The sequence below is a fragment of the Crinia signifera genome, chromosome 7, assembly GCF_055691185.1.
Source record: "Crinia signifera chromosome 7, ASM5569118v1, whole genome shotgun sequence".
Classification (NCBI taxonomy): Eukaryota; Metazoa; Chordata; class Amphibia; order Anura; family Myobatrachidae; genus Crinia; species Crinia signifera.
The window spans coordinates 5,533,896-5,551,000 of record NC_139223.1 but is presented as its reverse complement, the minus strand read 5'-3'; the positions used below and the strand labels follow the sequence as shown (position 1 = coordinate 5,551,000).

At 61.4% G+C, this 17,105-nt stretch overlaps 1 long non-coding RNA gene across 1 annotated transcript; it reads right to left on the bottom strand.

Moving 5' to 3' along the window:
- Positions 1 to 10,501: 10,501 nt before the first annotated feature.
- On the bottom strand, positions 10,502 to 16,526 carry LOC146021345 (uncharacterized). Its single transcript, XR_014450877.1, has 3 exons — positions 16,292 to 16,526; positions 14,838 to 14,979; positions 10,502 to 11,060 (listed from the first exon to the last, which is right to left on the bottom strand). It is a non-coding gene; the product is annotated as an uncharacterized LOC146021345 (long non-coding RNA).
- Positions 16,527 to 17,105: the final 579 nt, after the last annotated feature.

Below are 17,105 nucleotides of genomic sequence, written 5' to 3'. Positions count from 1 at the left end.
TACCTTCTCCTCCCCCCTTACCTCCGGGTTTTGTATTAAAGTCCCCGGCGCCGGCTTATGACAAGCCGGCTGCCGGGGACAGGGACGCGGGGGCCCCGAACCAAGGGAGGCAGTGGTGTTTTTTTAAGGGAGCGCTCCCCATAAAAAAACTCGCCCAGTGGGGAGCGCTCCCCAAAAAAAAAAAAAAAAACACCACTGAAGGGGTTAATACAGAGCACAGGATTGGTGCAACAAACCAACTTTTGATTACTTTCTATTAACTGCTGAGGTCATACCAATAAAATAGAGATTTATAAGCCACACAGGGAGTCCCTGCACATGCTGTTTTTAAATATTTGTCAATATTTGTATGTTTTTTTATATTTCGCAGTTTTAAGTATATCTTAATAAAGGCTATATGTTATTGTGATTAATACGCACTACACAATGACACACTTCTCTGTCCTTACAATTATTCTATCATAACTGTGACCATGGTAGCACAACCCTGATGAATATATATATATATATATATATATATATATATATATATATATATATATATATATATATATACATGGAAGAAATAAGACCTTGGCGACTAATTGTTGTAAGAAGTAATAAATAGTATATAAAAATATCAAATATAAAAAAAATTATTATGACAATATAAGACAAATATACAAAAACGACCAGAGGGGGGCGGACTGCTATGAAATCAGACTTAAAATATTTGGGAGTCAAGGATACATAAAAGCATATATAAAAAAAAAATTATATATAAAAAAGGGGGGAATGGGATATAAAAAGTACAAAATACAATGGATAAAAAGTAGAAGTAGTAATAGCAGCAAATTCAATAAAGAACGCTTATCTTTTTGAGAAGGTAGGAGGTCAGATACCCGACGCGTTTCGTCTATGTGACTTCTTCAAGGGGTAGCTACCCCTTGAAGAAGTCACATAGACGAAACGCGTCGGGTATCTGACCTCCTACCTTCTCAAAAAGATAAGCGTTCTTTATTGAATTTGCTGCTATTACTACTTCTACTTTTTATCCATTGTATTTTGTACTTTTTATATCCCATTCCCCCCTTTTTTATATATAATTTTTTTTTGATATATGCTTTTATGTATCCTTGACTCCCAAATATTTTAAGTCTGATTTCATAGCAGTCCGCCCCCCTCTGGTCGTTTTTGTATATTTGTATATTTGTCTTATATTGTCATAATAATTTTTTTTATATTTGATATTTTTATATACTATTTATTACTTCTTACAACAATTAGTCGCCAAGGTCTTATTTCTTCCCTGCACATTTTTCTATAAGTATTATACCGGTACTTTGTTTCTTTAAGACGGGCTGACACCCTACATTAACAAGGTAATATTGTTGTTTTTTCGAATATATCTATCAAAAGTGGCGCCACTCATCCAAGGATAACATATATATATATATATATATATATATTCCAAAGACAAAAAACCTTACGGTTTCACATGTCCCATTAAGGCTTCTTACACATGATCTGGCATTTCTGAAACCTGTTGTAACTCTTCCACTCAAACGCCAAAAAGCAATGAAATTCCGATCATTAAGGCTGACGCCTTAATGGACGTGTTCCTTGCGCAATACAGATATGGTACGCCATCACAGCCTGTGGGTAAGTGCAGATTCAGCACTCTCACAGAGTGAGATTGCTGTCACTCACAAAATGGTGGAGCTGCTAATTCACAGATTTGTGTGCTCATTGGAATACACACATGCAGTCTATGCAACTGAAGGTCTGAGCAGTTATGTGGCGCACTCATCCTAATAAGTATCTGCAATCTTCTAAAACTGTCTATACCTCTGAGTTACTATAGTGTTCATTATAGCACCCGCCATCTTTGAAAACCCATGCAGTTCCTCTTCCCTGCCTGGGGTGTAGCTGTCTGCTGTAGTGCTTCTAGTGTGATCTGTATATCAGCACTGCAAACCAGACTTGTGCTAGAAACACTAGAGCAGCCAGCAACACCCCAGACAGGGTAGAGGAACTGCATGGGTTTTCAAAGATAGCGGGTGCTAGAATAAACACTATTACTAGAACTATCCCACTGAGGGTCCAACATCTTTCACACTCACTACCTATATCCATTTCATTTAGTATTCACATGCAGTTACCAGAAACATCTTTCACAATTGCAAAAACTATAATACTCCCAACTACTATGCATCTACTCTTTCTTCTCCCGTACGCCTTCATGCTGCTCTGTCTTCCCCGATACCTACTGCTGTGTGGATTCCCTCATCCACAACAATGTGTCTATTCCCATCTGCCCTGCCCTGTCTTTCCACACAGATGCCACTGTTTCCTTCTATCTGTGCCACTGGCTTCCCCTCTTTTAGCGATACTCTGTCTCCCCCTCCATTAATGCTGCTCTGCCCGCCTCATCCATGACAGTTTCCTTCCATCTGTACTGCTGTCTCCCCTCTCCATCTACACTGTTCTGTTTTCCCTTTATCCCCTTTGCTCCGAACCCCCTCCCCCATCAGTGCTGTCTTTCCTCCAACTGCTCCTCTGTTTCCCAACCAATCGCATCACTCTGCCTTACCTTCCCCAATTCGTGCCACAGTTTTCCACCCATCTGCTTCGTTAGTCCCCCATCAGTGCTGCTTAGCCTTCCTACCATCTACGCATTTCTATTCCTCCCCATCTGCACCACACTGCCTCCTACCCCAATCAACACCACTTTTTCCCCATCCTCTCGGCTCTGTTTACTGCTCAGACCTTCAGTTGCATAGACTGCATGTGTGTATTCCAATGAGCACACAAATCTGTGAATTAGCAGCTCCACCATTTTGTGAGTGACAGCAATCTCACTCTGTGAGAGTGCTGAATCTGCACTTACCCACAGGCTGTGATGGCGTACCATATCTGTATTGCGCAAGGAACACGTCCATTAAGGCGTCAGCCTTAATGATCGGAATTTCATTGCTTTTTGGCGTTTGAGTGGAAGAGTTACAACAGGTTTCAGAAATGCCAGATCATGTGTAAGAAGCCTTAATGGGACATGTGAAACCGTAAGGTTTTTTGTCTTTGGAATTTCATAGGTTTTTTTCAATTTATTTTTTTTTTTATTTGAAATTTTAAATTTCAGTGAAAGAATACAATTAGATTTTTTAAATGTTTAATGATAACACACCCTTGGCAATGAGCATTACCCCTGGCCACAAGAATAACAAACCCCTGGCATTGAGTATGACACCCGTCCCAGTGCATGAAACCCCTGTCAACAGGCAAGACATCCATCCCAAGAAACCCCTGGCAATGAGCATGACACCCAGAGAGTAGAAGCTTTACTGTAGGGCATTGGAGGAGGACAATGTACACACAGGGTACACATAGGGGGGGCAGAGCTTACGCACGAGGGGCACTGGGGGGGGGGCACAGCGTACACACGGGGGGCACTGGGGGGGGGACTGCGTACACACGGGGGGAACTGGGGGGACTGCGTACATACGGGGGGCACTGCGTACACATGGGGGACTGCGTACACATGGGGGGCACTGGGGGAGGGACTGCGTACACATGGGGGGGCACTGGGGGAGGGACTGCGTATACATGGGGGGGCACTGGCGGAGGGACTGCGTACACATGGGGGTGCACTGGGGGAGGGACTGCGTACACATGGGGGGCACTGGGGGAGGGACTGCATACACATGGGGGGGCACTGGGGGAGGGACTGCGTACACATGGGGGGCACTGGGGGAGGGACTGCGTACACATGGGGGGCACTGGGGGAGGGACTGCGTACACATGGGGGGGCACTGGGGGAGGGACTGCGTACACATGGGGGGGCACTGGGGGAGGGACTGCCTACACATGGGGGCACTGGGGGAGGGACTGCGTATACACACGGGGGCACGGCATACACACACAGGGGCAACAGCATACACACAAGGGGCACCGGGGACGACGACAGTGTGCACACGGGGGCACGGGGGGGGACAGTGTGCACACGGGGGGGGACAGTATACACACGGGGGGCACAGGCTACAGCGTACACATGTTGGGACAGCATACACAAGGGGGCACAGGGTACAGCGTACACACGGGGTCACTTGGGGGCCGCATACGCACAGGGGCAGCATACACAGGGGCACTGGGGGGGGGCAGCATACACACGGGGGGCAATGTGGGGGGAGCGAACACACGGGGGAGGCACTGGGGAGACGACAACGTACACACGGGGGGCAGTATGGGGGGGGCAACAGCGTACACACGGGGGGGCACTGGGGGGGACATCGTACACACGGGGGGCAATGGTGGGGGGGCAGGGTACACACGGGGTTACAGCGTACACATGGGGGCAATGGGGGGGGCAGCATACACATGGGGGGAACAGGGTACAGCGTACACACAGGGGCACTGGGGGGGCAGCATACACACGGGGGCACTGGGGGGGCAGCATACACACAGGGGCACTGGGGGGGCAGCACACACACAGGGGCACTGTGGGGGAAGCACACACACGGGGGCACTGGGGGGGAAGCACACACACGGGGGGCACTGGGGGGGAAGCACACACGGGGGGCACTTGGGGGGGCAGCGTACACACGGGGGGCAGCGTACACACGGGGGGCACTGCGGGACAGCGTACACACGGGGGGGCGCACTGGGGAAGGGGACAGCGTACACACGGGGGGCACTGGGGGGGGAAGGACAGCACACACAGGGGGGGCACTAGGGGGGCAGCGTACACACAGGGGGGAGGCACTGGGGGGGCAGCGTACACACAGGGGGTGGGACACTGGGGGGGGGGGTACAGCCTACACATGGGGGGGCACGGGGGGGGACAGCCTACACATGGGGGGGCACGGGGAGGACAGCATACACACGGAGGGGGGGCACTGGGGGGGACAGCATACACACGGGGGTGCACTGGGGGGGACAGCATACACACGGGGGTGCATTGGGGGAGACAGCATACACACGGGGGGAGGGGACAGAGGAGGACAGCGTAAACACAGGGGGGCACTAGTGGGGACAGCGTACTCACGGGGGGGACAGCGTACACACGGGTGGGACTGTTCATATGGGGGGCACTGGTGGGGACAGCATACACACGGGTGCACTGGGGGGGGAGCGTACACTCAGGGGCACTGGGGGGACAGGGTACATACAGGGACAGTGGGGGGACGGATTTACCTGAGTGCAGCTGCATTACAGGGGGGGACAGAGTACACACGGAGGGCACTGGGGAGACAGCATACAAACGGCGGGCACTGTGGGGGACAGCGTACACACGGCAGGCAGTGGGGGGGACAGGGTACATACAGGGACAGTGGGGGGGACAGGGTGTGCACAGGGATAGTGGGGATAGTGGACAGGGTACACACAGGGACAGTGGGGGGATGGATTTACCTGGGTGCAGCTGCTCCTCTGATGGCCCGGGTGGCTGCTTGCTTTCTGTCTTCTGGATGGCGGAGGCAACTCAAGGCCGGGGCTTCACCAGACTGTTAGGCCGCAGGCTGTGGAAGCACCTGAACCTAGTCCCGTCGAGTCCCGGCGGCAGCATGGGGAGGACAGAGTCTGGGCAGGAAATATAACAACAACAACAACAACATCAACAATGTGTACACACGGGGGGCACTGGGGGGGGGGGCAGCATACACACGGGGGCCAATGGGGGGGCCGGGACTGCGTACGCACTGGGGGCGGGACAGCGTACACGGGGGGCACTGGGGGTACAGTGTACACATGGGGGAGCACTGGGGGGGGGTTGGGGGGACAGCGCACACACGGGGGGCACTGGGGGGGGGACAGCATACACACGGGGGGCACTGGGGGGGCAGCGTACACACGGGGGGCACTGGAGGGGGACAGCGTACACACGGGGGCACAGCGTACACACGGGGGGGCCTTGGGGGGACAGTGGACACACGGGGGGCACTGGGGGGACAGCGTACACACGGGGGGGCACTGGGGGGACAGCGTATGCACACGGGGGCACTGGGGGGACAGCGTATACACACGGGGGCACTGGGGGGACAGCGTACACACGGGGGGGCACTGGGGGGACAGCGTATACACAGGGGGGCACTAGGGGGACAGCGTACACACAGGGGGCACGGGGGGGCAGCGTACACATGGGGGGGCACAGCATACACACAGGGGGGCAGTGGGGGGTAGGTGTACACATGGGGAGGGGCACTGGGGGGAAAGCGTACACATGGGGGGGCACTGGGGGAAAAGCGTACACACGGGGGCACAGCGTACACACGGGGGGGCCTTGGGGGGACAGTGGACACACGGGGGGGGGTACTGGGGGGGACAGCGTACAAATGGGGGGGTGCACTGGGGGGACAGCGTACACACGGGGGGGCACTGGGGGGACAGCGTATACACACGGGGGGCACTGGGGGGACAGCGTATACACAAGGGGGGCACAGCGTATACACAGGGGGGGGCACTGGGGGACAGCGTACACACAGGGTGCACTGGGGGGGGCAGCGTACACATGGGGGGCACAGCATACACACGGGGGGGCACTGGGGGGTAGGCGTACACATGGGGGGGCACTGGGGGGAAGCGTACACACGGGGGGGGGGCACTGGGGGGAAAGTGTACACACGGGGGGCACTGGGGGGACAGTGTACACACGGGGGGGGGACTGGGGGGACAGCGTACACACGGAGGGCACTGGGGGGACAGCGTACACACAGGGGGCACTGGGGGGACAGCGTACACACGGGGGGCACTGGGGGGACAGCGTACACGGGGGCACAGCGTACACACGGGGGGGGCACTGGGGGGACAGCATACACACAGGGGGGCACTGGAGAGATAGCGTACACACGGGGGGCGGCAATGGGGGGACAGCATACACATGGGGGGCACTGGTGGGACAGCATATACACGGGGGCACTGAGGGGACAGCGTACACATGGTGGGGATAGCGTACACACGGAAGTGCACTGGGGGGGACACAGAGTACACACGGGGGCACTGGGGGGGGCAGCGTACACATGGGGGGCACAGCATACACACGGGGGGCACTGGGGGGTAGGCGTACACATGGGGGGGCACTGGGGGGAAAGCGTACACATGGGGGGGCACTGGGAGGAAAGCGTACACACGGGGGCACTGGGGGGATAGCGTACACACGGGGGGCACTGGGGGGACAGCGTACACACTGGGGGGACAGCGTACACACAGGGGGGCACTGGGGGGACAGCGTACACACGGGGGGCACTGGGGGGACAGCGTACACACGGGGGGCACTGGGGGGACAGCGTACACACGGTGGGGGATAGCGTACACACGGAAGTGCACTGGGGGGGGGACACAGAGTACACACGGGGGCACTGGGGGGGCACAGCGCACACGGGGGGCACAGCATACACACGGGGGGCACTGGGGGGACAGCGTACACACGGGGGCACTGGGGGACAGGGTACACACAGGGACAGTGGGGGGACGTATTTACCTGGGTGCAGCTGCTCCTCTGATGACCAGGGTGGCTTCTTTCTGCCTTCCCGGTGGCGGAGGCATCTCAAGGAAGCACTTCAATCTGGTCCGCAGGCTGTGGAAGCGTCTCAGTCCCGGCGGTACCATGGCGTGGTCAGCGTATGGGCAGAAGACATAACAATAATATTAAAGGGCACAGCGTTCACACGAAGGGGGGCACAGCGTACACACGGAGGGGGGGCACAGCGTATACGGGAGGGGGCACAGCGTACACACAGGGGGGGGGGCAACCAGCGTACCCACGGGGGCACTGGGGGGGGCGAACAGCGTACACACGGGGGCACTGGGGGGGGTGGGGGCGAACAGTGTACACACGGGGGCACTGGGGGGGCGAACAGCGTACACAGGGGGGCACTGGGGGGCGGACAGCGTACACTGGGGGCGGACAGCGTACACAGGGGGGCGGACAGCGTACACAGGGGGGCGGACAGCGTACACAGGGGGGCGGACAGCGTACACACGGGAGCGGACACCGTACACACGGGGGCGGACAGCGTACACACGGGGGCGGACAGCGTACACACGGGGGCACAGCGTACACACGGGGGCTGGGAACAGTGTACATGGGAGGGAGACATCGTACACACACGGGGGGCACGGGGGGAGCGTACACACATAGGGGGGGGGCACTGGGGGGGCAGCGTACACACAGGGGGGGGGACATCGTACACACGGGGGCGGACAGCGTACACACGGGAGCGGACACCGTACACACGGGGGCGGACAGCGTACACACGGGGGCGGACAGCGTACACACGGGGGCACAGCGTACACACGGGGGCCGGGAACAGTGTACATGGGAGGGAGACATCGTACACACACACGGGGGGCACGGGGGGAGCGTACACACATAGGGGGGGGGCACTGGGGGGGCAGCGTACACACAGGGGGGGGGACATCGTACACACAGGGGGGGGCACTGGGTGGGACAGCGTACACACGGGGAAGCGGGCACTAGGGGGGACAGCGTACACGGGGGGCAATGTGGGGGCAGCATACACATGGGGGGGCAGCATATATGGGGGGCACAGGGTACACACGGGGGCACTGGGGGGCAGCATTCACAGGGGCACTGGGGGGGGCAGCACACACAGGGGCACTGGGGGGGCCGCGTACACACGGGGGGCACTGGGGGGACAGCGTACACACGGGGGTGGCACTGGGGAAGGGGACAGCGTACACGGGGGGCATTGGGGGGGGAAGAACAGCATACACACGGGGGGGCACTGGGGGGGATGGACAGCGTACACACACAGGAGGGGCACTGGGGGGGCAGCGTACACACAGGGGGGGAGGCACTGGGGGGACAGCGTACACACGGAGGGGGGGGCACTGGGGGGGACAGCATACACACGGGGGGCGCACTGGGGGAGACCGCGTGCACACGGGGGGAGGGGACTGAGGAGGACAGCGTAAACACAGGGGGGCACTGGGGGGTCAGCGTACGCACGGGGGGAAGCGTACACACGGGGGGCACTGGTGGGAACAGCGTACACATGGGTGCACTGAGGGGGGAAGCGTACACACAGGGGCACTGGGGGGACATTGTACATACAGGGACAGTGGGGGGACGGATTTACCTGAGTGCAGCTGCAGTACAGGGGTGGACAGAGTACACACGGGGGCACTGGGGGGGACAGCGTACACACGGGGGACAGCGTACACACGGGGGGACAGCATACACACGGGGGGACAGAGTACACACGGGGGGCACTGGGGGGCGGACAGCGTACACACGAGGGCACTGGGGGGGCGGACAGCGTACACACGAGGGCACTGGGGGGGGCGGACAGCGTACACATCGGGGCACTGGGGGGGCGGACAGCGTACACACGGGAGCAAACAGCGTACACAAGGGGGCGAACAGCGTACACACGGGGGCACGGACAGCGTACACACGGGGGCACGGACAGCGTACACACGGGGGCACGGACAGCGTACACACGGGGGCACGGACAGCGTACACACGGGGGCACGGACAGCGTACACACGGGGGCACGGACAGCGTACACACAGGGGCACGGACAGCGTACACATGGGGGCACGGACAGCGTACACACGGGGGCACGGGGGGGGCGGACAGCGTACACACGGGGACACTGGGGGGGCGGACAGCGTACACATGGGGGCACTGGGGGGGGGGCGAACAGCGTACACAAGGGGGCGAACAGCGTACACACGGGGGCACTGGGGGGCGAACAGCGTACACAGGGGGAGTGGACAGCGTACACACAGGGGCACACTGGGGGGTGGACAGCGCACACACGGAGGGACTGGGGGGGCGGACAGTGCACACGGGGGCACTGGGGGGCGAACAGCACACACGGGGGCACTGGGGGGCGAGCAGCACACACGGGGGGCACTTGGGGGCGGACAGCGTACACACGAGGGCACTGGGGGGCGGAGAGCGTACACACGGGGGCACTGGGGGGCGGACAGCGTACACAAGGGGGCGAACAGCGTACACACGGGGGCACTGGGGGGCGGACAGCGTACACGGGGGGGCACTGGGGGGGCGGACAGCGTACACACAGGGGCACACTGGGGGGTGGACAGCGCACACACGGGGGGACTGGGGGGCGGACAGCGCACACAGGGGCACTGGGGGGGCGGACAGCGTACACACAGGGGCACACTGGGGGGTGGACAGCGCACACACGGGGACACTGGGGGGCGAACAGCACACACGGGGGCACTGGGGGGCGAACAGCGTACACACGGGACACTGGGGGGCGGACAGCGTACACACGGGACACTGGGGGGGCGGACAGCGTACACACGGGGGCACTGGGGGGCGGACAGCGTACACAGGGGGGCACTGGGGGGCGGACAGCGTACACAGGGGGGCGGACAGCGTACACACAGGGACACACTGGGGGGTGGACAGCGCACACACAGGGGCACACTGGGGGGCGGACAGCGCACACAGGGGGGCACTGGGGGGCGGACAGCGTACACAGGGGGGCGGACAGCGTACACACAGGGACACACTGGGGGGTGGACAGCGCACACACAGGGGCACACTGGGGGGCGAACAGCGCACACATGGGGGCACTGGGGGCGAACAGCACACACGGGGGCACTGGGGGGCGAACAGCACACACGGGGGCACTGGGGGGCGGACAGCGTACACAGGGGGGCACTGGGGGGCGGACAGCGTACACAGGGGGGCGGACAGCATACACACAGGGACACACTGGGGGGTGGACAGCGCATACACAGGGGCACACTGGGGGGCGAACAGCGCACACATGGGGGCACTGGGGGCGAACAGCACACACGGGGGCACTGGGGGGCGAACAGCACACACGGGGGCACTGGGGGGCGAACAGCGCACACATGGGGGCACTGGGGGTGAACAACATACACACGGGGCACTGGGGGTTGAACAGCGTACACACAGGGACAGTGGGGGGGATGGATTTACCTGGGTGCAACTGCTCCTCTGATGACCAGGGTGGCTTCTTTCTGCCTTCCCGGTGGCGGAGGCATCTCAAGGAAGCGCTTCAATCTGGTCCGCAGGCTGTGGAAGCGTCTCAGTCCCGGCGGTACCATGGCGTGGTCAGCGTCTGGGCAGGAAACATAACAATAATATTAAAGGGCACAGCGTTCACACGAAGGGGGGCACAGCGTACACACGGAGGGGGGGCACAGCGTATACGGGAGGGGGCACAGCGTACACACAGGGGGGGGGCAACCAGCGTACCCACGGGGGCACTGGGGGGGGGGCGAACAGCGTACACACGGGGGCACTGGGGGGGGGTGGGGGCGAACAGTGTACACACGGGGGCACTGGGGGGGCGAACAGCGTACACAGGGGGGCACTGGGGGGCGGACAGCGTACACAGGGGGGCGGACAGCGTACACAGGGGGGCGGACAGCGTACACAGGGGGGCGGACAGCGTACACACGGGGGCGGACAGCGTACACACGGGAGCGGACACCGTACACACGGGGGCGGACAGCGTACACACGGGGGCGGACAGCGTACACACGGGGGCACAGCGTACACACGGGGGCCGGGAACAGTGTACATGGGAGGGAGACATCGTACACACACGGGGGGCACGGGGGGAGCGTACACACATAGGGGGGGGCACTGGGGGGGCAGCGTACACACAGGGGGGGGGGGGACATCGTACACACGGGGGCGGACAGCGTACACACGGGAGCGGACACCGTACACACGGGGGCGGACAGCGTACACACGGGGGCGGACAGCGTACACACGGGGGCGGACAGCGTACACACGGGGGCCGGGAACAGTGTACATGGGAGGGAGACATCGTACACACACGGGGGGCACGGGGGGAGCGTACACACATAGGGGGGGGCACTGGGGGGGCAGCGTACACACAGGGGGGGGGGACATCGTACACACAGGGGGGACATCGTACTCACAGGGGGGGGCACTGGGTGGGACAGCGTACACACGGGGAAGCGGGCACTAGGGGGGACAGCGTACACGGGGGGCAATGTGGGGGCAGCATACACATGGGGGGGGCAGCATATATGGGGGGCACAGGGTACAGCGTACACACGGGGGCACTGGGGGGCAGCATTCACAGGGGCACTGGGGGGGGCAGCACACACAGGGTCACTGGGGGGGCCGCGTACACACGGGGGGCACTGGGGGGACAGCGTACACACGGTGGTGGCACTGGGGAAGGGGACAGCGTACACGGGGGGCATTGGGGGGGGAAGAACAGCATACACACGGGGGGGCACTGGGGGGGAAGGATAGCGTACACACACAGGAGGGGCACTGGGGGGGGTAGCGTACACACAGGGGGGGAGGCACTGGGGGGACAGCGTACACACGGAGGGGGGGGCACTGGGGGGGACAGCATACACACGGGGGGCGCACTGGGGGAGACCGCGTGCACACGGGGGGAGGGGACTGAGGAGGACAGCGTAAACACAGGGGGGCACTGGGGGGTCAGCGTACGCACGGGGGGAAGCGTACACACGGGGGGCACTGGTGGGAACAGCGTACACATGGGTGCACTGAGGGGGGAAGCGTACACACAGGGGCACTGGGGGGACATTGTACATACAGGGACAGTGGGGGGACGGATTTACCTGAGTGCAGCTGCAGTACAGGGGTGGACAGAGTACACACGGGGGCACTGGGGGGGACAGCGTACACACGGGGGGCACGGGGGGGACAGCGTACACACGGGGGGACAGCGTACACACGGGGGGACAGCGTACACACGGGGGGACAGCGTACACACGGGGGGACAGCGTACACACGGGGGGCACTGGGGGGCGGACAGCGTACACACGAGGGCACTGGGGGGGCGGACAGCGTACACACGAGGGCACTGGGGGGGCGGACAGCGTACACACGAGGGCACTGGGGGGGGCGGACAGCGTACACATCGGGGCACTGGGGGGGCGGACAGCGTACACACGGGAGCGAACAGCGTACACAAGGGGGCGAACAGCGTACACACGGGGGCGAACAGCGTACACACGGGGGCACGGACAGCGTACACACGGGGGCACGGACAGCGTACACACGGGGGCACGGACAGCGTACACACGGGGGCACGGACAGCGTACACACGGGGGCACGGACAGCGTACACATGGGGGCACGGACAGCGTACACACGGGGGCACTGGGGGGGCGGACAGCGTACACACGGGGACACTGGGGGGGCGGACAGCGTACACATGGGGGCACTGGGGGGGGGGGGGAACAGCGTACACAAGGGGGCGAACAGCGTACACACGGGGGCACTGGGGGGCGAACAGCGTACACAGGGGGAGTGGACAGCGTACACACAGGGGCACACTGGGGGGTGGACAGCGCACACACGGAGGGACTGGGGGGGCGGACAGTGCACACGGGGGCACTGGGGGGCGAACAGCACACACGGGGGCACTGGGGGGGCGAACAGCACACACGGGGGGCACTTGGGGGCGGACAGCGTACACACGAGGGCACTGGGGGGCGGACAGCGTACACACGGGGGCACTGGGGGGCGGACAGCGTACACAAGGGGGCGAACAGCGTACACACGGGGGCACTGGGGGGCGGACAGCGTACACACGGGGGCACTGGGGGGGCGGACAGCGTACACACAGGGGCACACTGGGGGGTGGACAGCGCACACACGGGGGGACTGGGGGGCGGACAGCGCACACAGGGGCACTGGGGGGGCGGACAGCGTACACACAGGGGCACACTGGGGGGTGGACAGCGCACACACGGGGACACTGGGGGGCGAACAGCACACACGGGGGCACTGGGGGGCGAACAGCGTACACACGGGACACTGGGGGGCGGACAGCGTACACACGGGGGCACTGGGGGGGCGGACAGCGTACACACGGGGGCACTGGGGGGGCGGACAGTGTACACACGGGGGCGGACAGCGTACACACGGGGGCACTGGGGGGCGAACAGTGTACACACGGGACACTGGGGGGCGGACAGCGTACACACGGGGGCACTGGGGGGGCTGACAGCGTACACACGGGGGCACTGGGGGGGGCGGACAGCGTACACACGGGGCACTGGGGGGGCGGACAGCGTACACACGGGGGCACTGGGGGGCGAACAGCGTACACACGGGGGCACTGGGGGGCGAACAGCGTACACACGGGGGCAAACAGCGTACACACGGGGGCAAACAGCGTACACACGGGGGCAAAAAGCGTACACACGGGGGAAAAAAGCGTACACACGGGGGCAAACAGCGTACACACGGGGGCAAACAGCGTACACACGGGGGCACTGGGGGGCGGACAGCGTACACAGGGGGGCACTGGGGGGCGGACAGCGTACACAGGGGGGCGGACAGCGTACACACAGGGACACACTGGGGGGTGGACAGCGCACACACAGGGCACACTGGGGGGGCGGACAGCGCACACAGGGGGGCACTGGGGGGCGGACAGCGTACACAGGGGGGCGGACAGCGTACACACAGGGACACACTGGGGGGTGGACAGCGCACACACAGGGGCACACTGGGGGGCGAACAGCGCACACATGTGGGCACTGGGGGCGAACAGCACACACGGGGGCACTGGGGGGCGAACAGCACACACGGGGGCACTGGGGGGCGGACAGCGTACACAGGGGGGCGGACAGCATACACACAGGGACACACTGGGGGGTGGACAGCGCATACACAGGGGCACACTGGGGGGCGAACAGCGCACACATGGGGGCGAACAGCACACACGGGGGCACTGGGGGGCGAACAGCACACACGGGGGCACTGGGGGGCGAACAGCACACACATGGGGGCACTGGGGGTGAACAACATACACACGGGGCACTGGGGGTTGAACAGCGTACACACAGGGACAGTGGGGGGGATGGATTTACCTGGGTGCAACTGCTCCTCTGATGACCAGGGTGGCTTCTTTCTGCCTTCCCGGTGGCGGAGGCATCTCAAGGAAGCGCTTCAATCTGGTCCGCAGGCTGTGGAAGCGTCTCAGTCCCGGCGGTACCATGGGGTGGTCAGCGTCTGGGCAGGAAACATAATAATAATATTAAAGGACACATCGTTCACACGGAGGGGGGGCACAGCGTACACACGGAGGGGGGGGGGCTCAGCGTACACATGGAGGGGGGGGGGCACAGCATACACACGGAGGGGGGGCACAGCGTACACACGGAGGGGGGGCACAGCGTACACACGGAGGGGGGGGCACAGCGTACACACGGGGGGGCACAGCGTACACACGGGGGGGCACAGCGTACACACGGGGGGGCACAGCGTACACACGGGGGGGCACAGCGTACACACGGGGGGGCACAGCGTACACACGGGGGGGCACAGCGTACACACGGGGGGGCACAGCGTACACACGGGGGGCACAGCGTACACATGGGGGGGGCACAGCGTACACACGGGGGGGCACAGCGTACACACGGGGGGGGCACAGCGTACTCATGGGGGGCACAGCGCACACACGGGGGGCACAGCGCACACACGGGGGACACAGCGCACACACGGGGGGCACAGCGCACACACGGGGGGCACAGCGCACACACTGGGGGGGCACAGCGCACACACTGGGGGGGCACAGCGCACACACTGGGGGGGCACAGCGCACACACTGGGGGGGCACAGCGTACACACTGGGGGGGCACAGCGCACACACTGGGGGGGCACAGCGCACACACTGGGGGGGGCACAGCGCACACACGGGGGGCACAGCGCACACACGGGGGGCACAGCATACACATGGGGGGGCACAGCATACACATGGGGGGGCACAGCATACACATGGGGGGGCACAGCATACACATGGGGGGGCACAGCATACACATGGGGGGGCACAGCATACACATGGGGGGGCACAGCATACACATGGGGGGCACAGCGTATACAGTGAGGGGGGGCAGGGGACACACGGGGGCAGTGAGGGGGGCGGGGGACACACGGGGGCAGTGAGGGGGGGGCCATGCACTGACATGCAGCAGCTGCGGCTCTGCTACACCACTGGCACCTACAGCGGGTCCCCCCACCACCAACCCCAGGACCAGCCTTACTAGCACATTAAGCAAAACAAGCCACCCACCCACCCACAAGAATACTTGCAGCCGCGGCGCTGCAGACTCGGGAGGGGAAGCTTTCTGGTTTGTCTGTGTAAACACACAGCTGCCGGCCACCGCGCGCATACACACTCTGACATGAGCGCCGCAGCAGCACGGGCTCATGTCAGTGTGTGTATGCGCGCGGCGGGCGGGAGCTTCGTGTTTTAAACAGGCAAACCAGAAAGCTTCCCCTCCCTGCGGCGCAATTATTCTTGTGGATGTGTGGGTGTTTTTACCCTTTTGGCTCCTGTCCCCTTGGAGGGATTGCGGGGCTGCGGGCTCCCCTCTGTAGGCAGCGCCGAGCGGCAGCAGATCTAGCCCCTCGCATCTCCGTCGGCCATCTTGGTACACCCAAGTGAGGCCTCTGACTGTACTCCCCCTATTGGACGCACTGCGCATGCGCAACAAGTTGGAGCTCCTATCTTTATAATGGGGGACGTTTCACTAAATTTAATAAAAACTGTACCTATCTGAAAATCCTCAACCCCAAAAGGCACTCCACTGGGACAATATCTACCTACAAAAACAAACCCCAAGTCTCAATTGTTCCCCTACCCCGAGTTATGCCTTCCCAAAAAACCCCTCATAGACTAACATGGGTGACAAAGTGTCATTTCGCGAGTGTCAGAAAAAAACTGGCAGTTGGAAGTTTAGATCGCTCCCAATTGGTCATTTTTTAATATTTCGCCCTGAAATTTGGCATGCAGCACCGGTTGACGATTCTACGCGTACATGCCAAATTTCAGCTCAGTACGCCCAGTCACTTTTGAGGTGCAGTCCCTCAAACACCATGACCCCATCCGAAAAGTTCCCTATGGGAAAAATCCGTTCGTTGGATTCAGCCTTAATATAAGGGCACTACCGTGCCCTTATAATATATATATATATATATATATATATATATATATATATATATATATATATATAAATATGAGAGAGAGAGAGAGAGAGAGAGAGAGAGAGAGAGAGAGAGAGAGAGAGAGAGAGAGAGAGAGAGAGAGAGAGAGAGAGAGAGAGAGAGAGAGTATGGTGTGGCAGCACTCCAACAAG